Below are 8,403 nucleotides of genomic sequence, written 5' to 3'. Positions count from 1 at the left end.
ATATATATAATTTCATTATGTGTTCTTTTATTCAGTATTGAGTTTTGGGGGTTCACCCATTGTTAATCTTGGAATTAGTTCACTTTTATTACTATTTGTTCAGCAGTATTCCATTGTGAATATACTGTGATACCTTAAAATTCTATTTTATTGATAAATATCTGTGGTGTTTCTAGTTCTTGGTTATTCCACTGTCTGCAGTTTGTGCGGTTGCTGTCCCACGGGTAAGTTGTGGTCACACCAGGCCCCTCTGAGGAGCCACCTGCAGCTCTCTGAAGCGGGAGCAGCTGAGGAGCTCACCTCACAGCCTTGGCAATGCCCGATCTCATCAGACCTGTTTGCTCTTGCCAACTGAGTGGGCTACAGGGATGAATTGTAGCTACAATATTCAACCTTTCTGCTCATTTGTAGCAGTCCTAGGAGTATTTCACATACCCTAGACAGCAATTCTTCTTGGTTAAATGTTTGCAGATATCTTCTCCCAGAATGTGGTTGTTTCCTTCCCATTCTGATAGTATACTTTTTGATGAACAAAAATTAATGTGAATAATCTTCTTCCTTTGCAGTTTCTGCTTTTTAGAACAAACTTTATTTTTGGAACAATTTGAAGTTCGTAGCAAGACTGAGCAGAAAGTGTCTATAATGAGCAGTGTCCTCTTACCCATAGGTTCACCTTCTGCAGGTTCAGTCAACCATAGTTAGAAAACGTTAAGTGGAAAATTCCAAAAATAATTCATAAAATGTAAATCCGTGCCCTTCTGAGTAGTGTGGTGAAACCCCACACTGTCCCGCTGTAGCCTACCTGGGGCATGTGCTGTCCCTCTCCCAGCAGGTCCACACCATGTTCTCTACCTACTGTGTGGCCATCTCAGGTATCAGGTCTGCCATGGCAGATCAAGTGTCTGTTCACATGAGAGGGCCAGCCCTTGCCTGCACTGTACCACGGTGCCATGTGGTTTACCTCATGTACTTCAGCATGCACGTGTGGTCACATCCTGCATCACCGCGTGGAGAGTGAGTGCAGTACAGGATCTTTCAAGGCAGAGACCGCATTCACAGACGCTTTATATGTATAGGGTCGTGATTGTTCTAGCACTAATTTAATGTATAAGTCAAACTCAGGCTGGGGAGATAGCTCAGTGGTCAAAGCACCTGCCTGGCCAGTGCAAGGACCTGGGTTCAATCCCCATTACTACATGCTGTGCCTCCATGCCAGCCACCAAAACCGGGCATGGTAGTGCACACCTGCAGTCCCAGCACAGGGGAGGCTGAGACAGGAGGATCACTATGAGTCTGAGCTACGTAGCAAGACCCTGTACCAAATGAATAAATAAATGTAAAACAACAACTTGGGTTTGGATCTACCCAGGTTGCATGCATGCACAGGGCCTGGCACATGGCTTCTGCCATAGAGGGGCAGCTGTTCCTCCTGTTCACACGCATGTGCAGCCCACCACCAGCATCCTGCTTTGAAGTGATACAGCAGTTAAGATTGATGGACCTGTACCAACACATCATCACACAGGTCTGCAGTTCACATCGGGTTCCCTTTTGGCACAGTTTTTCATTCACCTACTGATGGGCACTTTGGTTGTCTGCCAGAATTGACAATTGTGGACAAAATTCTGTAAGCATCTCTGGGTTGGTTTTCGTTGCAATGTAAGCACTCAGCTCCTCTGAGCAAAACACGGAGCACAACTGCCACATTGTATGGTAGCACGTGTTTGGTTTTGTCAGACTCCCAAAAGGTCCTCTAAGATGACTTAATAACTTTGTGTTTCACCAGCTGAGAACAAGCAGTGCTGCTCCGGTTCCTTGGTGGGTCTGGCATTGGTGGGTGTGTTCTATAACTGGCTGTTAGATCGAGCCCTGGTAACGTCTTACTGGTGCCTTCATTTGCATTTCCCTGAACATTGCTATGGGGCATCTTTGCGTATGTTTCCATTCCATCTGTGTGTCTTTAATGAGGTGTTGGCTTCTGATGTTTATCACTGGTTATAACTTCATAATAGGGAAGGGTTTCTTAAAGATAATGCATATTCTGAATGTCTCATAAACAACTTTGCTTCTCTCAGATCTACAACCTAAAGGTCAAAAGTTTTGTGATGTTAATGAAGGTTGCATTCCTCTTTCCCCAGCTCCCCCTTATTGGGGGAGCCTGTACGTCACCCCCACAGATCCTGGCCAGCTGGGGGCAGCAGCACAGCACCTTTATCCCCCAATCTGGGAGAGCTTGGCTAAGCACCTTGGTCCTGAAAGCAACAATGACTGTCACAGCCTTTATAGTTTCATCTAAATATTACAATAAACTTGTTTCACAAATGAATTTTACGAATATAGGATCCCACTGAATCCATAAGATCACTTTAAGAAGATCTGCATCTGTGTGGTATAGAGACTTCAGCCCCTGAACACGACATATCTGTCTACTGTCTTTCAGATGAGTTTATAATTTTTTCACATAGTGGATTTGCATATATTTTTGTTTAGATTTTTGCTTTTTGATAGTATTGTACCTATCTCTTAGCAACTTTTTTAACATTTTATTTTTTATTTTATTTTATGTGTGTGTGTGTGTGTGTGTGTGTGTGTGGCCAGCTCAGTCCACCAGGGGGCGGGGCTGGCTGGCATGTGGTGCTGGGGGATTGAACCGTGGTCCCTGTGCTTTGCTAAGCTTGTTTTTTTTTCCAAGTAGGTGCTTTAGACCACTGAGCCATCTCACCAGCCCCCTCTTAGCAATTTTTATTGTCTGTTGCCGGTGTTTAGAAATTGATTTTGCATGTTAAATTTTGTGTTCAGAAACCTTCCCAAATTCCAGTTATATACAGTGGTACCTCACTTCCTGAATGCTTTTGTCTGCAAACAGTCTGGCTCACAAACTGTCTGGCAAAATTTGGATTGGTTTTTTATTTTTGTTTTTTGAGACAGGGTCTCACTACATGTGTTTCAGGCAGTCCTTGAACTTGCTGTGTAACCGAGGTTGGCCCCAAACTTGGAGCAACCCTCATGCCTCAGCTGCCCAAGAGCTGGGATGGCACGTACCAGCTTCAAGAGCTCGGCTTGCATTGTCTGGTTGGAGGGCTCCAGCTTTGGTGCTGCCTGCAGGATGGCACTGGCCACACCGTACTCGTCCTGCTGTTCCAGTGCCTTGCCCTGTGGAAGTGGGCTTTGATGTTGAACTGGTGCTCGAGCCAGGCTGCAGGAGTGCAAGGCGGCATGGTGGTGGTCCAGCCTGGCTGTGAGGCTGCCAGGTTGTTGAGACACTTGACTTTAGCTGCAACAGCTGCTTCTGCTTAAAGATCATGTGCACTTTGGCACTGGAGATGATGGCCTCGACGGATGGCCAGCTTATAAGAGTTGGCAACCAGCATGAAGGCCACGTGCTGGTAGTGGGTGTTGCTGCACTCGAGCTTCTAGTTGGCCAGTGCCACATGCTCCTGGCCTATGAACAGTTCCAGGTCAGGCCCATCTGTTGTGGTCTTCAGAGTCACCTCCAGGCACAGTGCTGTATAGCGGGGGTACATGGGGGCTCCTCCCCTGGAGACCATAGCAATAATTGCAGTCAGCAATGATCATAGCCATTGTGCCCACACCCATGAGGGGCACGCTGAGGCCCAGCTTGGGCTCCTTCTGCACCCGTATGCTATTCTCCAGTGACCTCTGCAGTTGCAGTCGCCACCTGGCCCTTGGTGGGTGTGCACCGCTACAGCTAGCAACACTGAGCAAAATTTATTTTTGTTTAGGGCCGGGGATATAGCTCAGTAGAATAAGTACTTGCCTGGCAAGCACCAGGACCTTAGTTCAATCCCCAGTACCACACACACAAAAAAAAAACCTGTCATCCCCCCACACACACACACACCACACAAAAAAAGAAAGGGTTGATGTTGGAATCCCATCTGAATTGCACAAAGTGCTATTTAAAAAAAAAAAAAAAGTACTGTTTTTGTTTGCATTAGGTGACAAATACCACTGAAGCCATCTTTCCCACAAAAACATGACCATCTTTTCTAAAATCATAAAACTAAGTTCATAAACCAAGGTACCACTGTATCGCTTATTTTGCATTTTTCCTGTTACACAGCCGTAATACACCTGTGAGAGCTTTGTTTCATTTCTCCATTTTCAAAAATTATATTTCTGGACTGGGGAGATAGCTCAGTGGTCTAAGCACCTGCCTGGCAAGCTCAAGGTCTCAAGTTCAATCTCTAGTACTGTGTGCCTGGCTGGCCCTGGAATCCCAGCACACTGTGCTGGCCACTGAAACAGGGCATGGTGACGCATGCCTGTAATCCCAGCACTGGGAAGGCTGAGACAGGAGCATCGCTATGAGTCTGAGCTGCATAGCAAGACCCTGTACCAAGTAAATAAAAATATAAATTTTAAAATGAAATTGGATTTCTTTTCCTTCTCTGTGCACTACTATGACAGTGTCCTGCTGTGACTGGCCATAGAATGGGGCTTGTGGGATGGAGCTCAGGGCCATTACATTAACGTGTCATCTGTAAGGATTCTATTTGCTGGAAGATTTTGGTGAATAACTTAATAGGCTAAGAAAGTTCCCTCTGGTTTTACTTGGTGAGTTTCTGCCATGCTTCAGAGCATTTATCTAATACTCTATTAGCATTTGTCAGATACCCTTTTCCTCCATTATGTGGCTGAACTGGGTTAATAAGTTTTCTGAAGGAGCCCTTCCATTGCTGCAGCAGACTCCTGCTGGTCAGTCACGTTTTATCCTTTGTATGGCTGAGTTTTCTCATACATGTGTACACACATGTCCATCTCTGTGCAGTGTGTATGTGTGTGAGTGATTCACGTATTCTCATCTGTGTCTGTGAGGAAGACTGCTTGTCCCTTACCTGTCTTAGCCATGGTGGCCTTTTCTGGGAGCTTGTGAAAGGTCACCAGTGTCCCCCCGTACTGTTTCTAGATGCACTGAGTTCTTCCTCGAGGCTCTGGCATGCTGTCTAGGCCACTTGGGCATCAGCTGTCCTGTGACTTGGGATCACCGCTTCCCAAGTCATGTAAATGATTGTAGAACTGTTCAGATTTTGGGTTTGTTTGCTTGTTTGTTTGTTGCAGAACCGGGGATTGAACTCAGGCCCTTGCACTTGCCAGTTAATACTTATTCTACTGAGCTACCTCCCAGCCCCCAGATTTTGGTTTTTTTAGGGTCAGTTTTGTCTGAAGTATTTTAGGTAAGTGATAGTTTCTAGAAATGTATACTAATACATTTGAAAGTTGGGGTGTAGTTTACAAAGTTATCTTTTTTCCTTTTCCCTCTCTTCTCTCTCTTCTCCTCTCTTCGCCTTTCTCTCCCTCTCTCTTACTACTGGGAATTGAACCCAGGGCCTCTGTATGGAGCTACGTCCCCAACCTGGTATTCTGGCTTTGAGTTCTTTATCAGATTTATATATTCCAAATATCTTCTCCCAGGAGGGCCCTATTTTTCACCCCCATTAAACAAAAGATCCTAATAAAATCCAGTTCACCAATTTTGTTCCTTCATAGCTAGAGAGTAATGATAAGTAACCTTTGCCTGTTCTAATTTGTAGTAGGAATTTTCATTTCTTTTAGATATGTTCTTGTATTTGGATTTAGGTCTACAGTCCCTCTGGAAAATTTTTTATTTCTCTTAAAAGTTTTAGTTTTATTAGTCCTGTTTAAGCTCAGAGTGGTTTCATTTACTACGGGACATTGGTAAGTCCATACAGAGTTAGCTCATACATGCAGATAAACAGCCAGACACCAACCCAAAAGACCTAGGAAAACCTAGGACAGTTAAACTAAGTCACAATACTCCTTTAGATACATTTTCCACTGATAACTTGTTTCATTTTTGTGTTTTTTCTATTTCATATTTTGTACTTTACATATATTATTGAGTTTCTTATATAATAAAATCAAATAATATGTATTTAAATAATTTTTCCACATGGGTCACAGGATCCAAGACTGTTTCTTTGGTGAAAATGCTGATTGCAAACTCCATCTCAGTGTGCCTATAAACATCTCCACGTCCTCCTTCAGGCGACGTGTTCTGCTGGCTGCTCCCCGCAGCTGCTCCAGGTGCTCCTGGCCTCGCGGCTCCCTCTGCATGCTTCCTGGGTGGCGCTGGCCTGGAGTGATGGAGGACGGGCCGTCTGCTGGTGTCCCGCAGTCCCTTTTTGCGTGCATCTGCATGTGGTTGTATTCTGAGCCTGCTTGAGATGCTTCGGGCTCCTGAGATTGCTGTCTTACATCCATTGTGGGAATCCTCAGCTGTCGTGCGCTTGAGTGTAGTCTCTGCACGGCCCTTCCTCCATGGCTCTGCTGTTGTGTACCGAAACTGGCGCTGCCGCCTCCACGACTCACGCCCCAGTTCTTGGCTCTGTTGTTCTGTGTTGTGTAATGGTAATTTCTTCTGAATCATGGCCAAGCAGATTTTGAAAACACCAAATAGAACATGTAGAAATGAAAAGTGCAGTAATTGAATGCTTAAAACCCATAGATAGGAATAACAGAAGATGAGATGGAGCCAAGGGGAGATTTCAGAGCCTAGAATGTAGGTGAGCTGCCGCTGAGTTTGGAGACGGCTGGCTCAGAGCCATGCCAGACTAAGTCCTCTGCTTGAAGTCTAAGGTCTGGCATGATTTGTACTCACAGCCTTGTGAGGCTCACAGGGTCTTGGGGTTCAACCCAGGTGGTTCCCCTAAAGCCCTGTGGTGGTCTCGGGGTAGCAATTGGCTTCAAGTTTACTGTCACCCTGAGGTGTGTCTCCATGGGTGCCGGCACCCTTCTCATTCCCTGCACGGGTGTGCTGGTCTCAGGGTGCCGGGAACGCAAGGGTCATGGTGCACGGGGTGTGATGGGTTAGCACCTATGGAAGATGCATGCGGGTCCCGGGCCTGTGGGTACACACTTGATGGCCCCTTCCTCACTTTTCTAACAGGATTAGGACTTCTTGGGGTAGTATAGACGGACACTGTCAGACATGATCTAAACTGGCTGTGGGTGGGTTGTAGGGTACATGTTCAGAAAATTTTTAAATTTCAAATTTATTTGATTGTTTTCCCCCTCAGATAAGCTTTGTGGTTGAATTTAATCACAAAGTGGCTCTTTCATGGTGGTGGTATGCCTTTGCCCCAGGACCTCAAGTGTCCTGTGAAAAGTGCTTGCAGTCAGGGTTGCACCCTAAGCCATCCCGTTCCAAGCCAGGACAGAGGTGACCATGATCCCCATTTAACCGAGCAAGTGGAACCTGAAGAGCTAAGTAACTCATCCCAGCAGCTGGGAGCTGGGGACCAGGCCTCAGGCCCAGAGCTCCCTTCCCACCCACATGTGCATCCCTCTCACGGGGGTCTCCCACAGTAGGTCTGTTCCCCTAGTGAGTGAGGTGGGGGTGACACTTCAGAAGAGCTAGCTCTGCTCTGGAAGCCAGACCAGTGTGCAGGCAGGGTGACTGCTGCACACGTTGGGAGTGGCTGCCCATGCACAGCTGACACTCGTGGGAGCACTGAGGGGCTGGTGCACCAGCAGGTGTGCAAGGGTGTCAGGGACGCAGGCTGCCCAGTTCAGTGGGCCTGCCAGGCACATAGGTGCTGCTGGCCTGGCACCAGCCCAGGAGCCACTGCACAGAGGAGCCCATCAGTGCCACCCTCTCCATGGGCACCAAAGGGTAGGGCCTGTTGGCCATGCTGCTGTTTTCAGTGCCCACCTGTGCTTATGATCAGCATGCCTGGCAGTATAACCAGCGGATGTCCTGCCACTGCAGACACTGTCACCAGCAAGGGGGAAGGCCAGAGGAGCAGGGCTCCAGATGCCACTGTTTCCTTCCCAGGCTGGGGTGTCCTCAGCACACAGTGTTATGTGTGCAGCTTACAGCCCATACCATGGCAAGGTGCTGACTAGTCACAGGGGAGGTGGCCTCCGGACATGGCTGTGTACCCCCTCACCCAGCAATGTCTTTTCAGTGTGCTTTGAGAGAGCAGGACTGGAGTCCTGTGCAAGGCAGCAGACAGAAACTCCTTGCCAGGCCGCAGGGCAAGGTGGGTTCTGGCAGCTGCTGCCACCTCCTCCTGCCCTTCCTCTCCCCCTTCCCCCAGCCGTCCCCTCCCCATCCCCTTCCCCCTCCCCACCTCCAGCCCATCCTCACTACATACAAGGGCAGACAAGTGGGGAACAACATGTTCTTTTATTGATGCAAGTATGACCAATCACACCGAAACTGACATCCTGCATTATGGTACAGCTTTATACTCAGAGATCATCTCCAGATACCAAAACATTGAATTGAGGCTATGTATCAAACCAGGAAAGGAAAATAGCAAACGTGAACACTGTTTCAAGTACTAGAACGGAGACCAAGCGCACACTGACATGAAGGCTCCTCAACACATGGGAAATGTTCTAACTTTGTATCCA

The 8,403-nt window shown here is 47.2% G+C and overlaps 1 pseudogene; it reads right to left on the bottom strand.

Moving 5' to 3' along the window:
• Positions 1-2,946: 2,946 nt before the first annotated feature.
• On the bottom strand, positions 2,947-6,246 carry LOC101581046 (annotated as a pseudogene).
• Between the last annotated feature and the right edge of the window lie 2,157 nt (positions 6,247-8,403).

Source organism: Octodon degus, unplaced genomic scaffold (assembly GCF_000260255.1).
Source record: "Octodon degus isolate 3935 unplaced genomic scaffold, OctDeg1.0 scaffold00081, whole genome shotgun sequence".
Classification (NCBI taxonomy): Eukaryota; Metazoa; Chordata; class Mammalia; order Rodentia; family Octodontidae; genus Octodon; species Octodon degus.
Note: the sequence above shows the minus strand (reverse complement) of the source record. Positions and strands in the feature narration are given on the sequence as shown.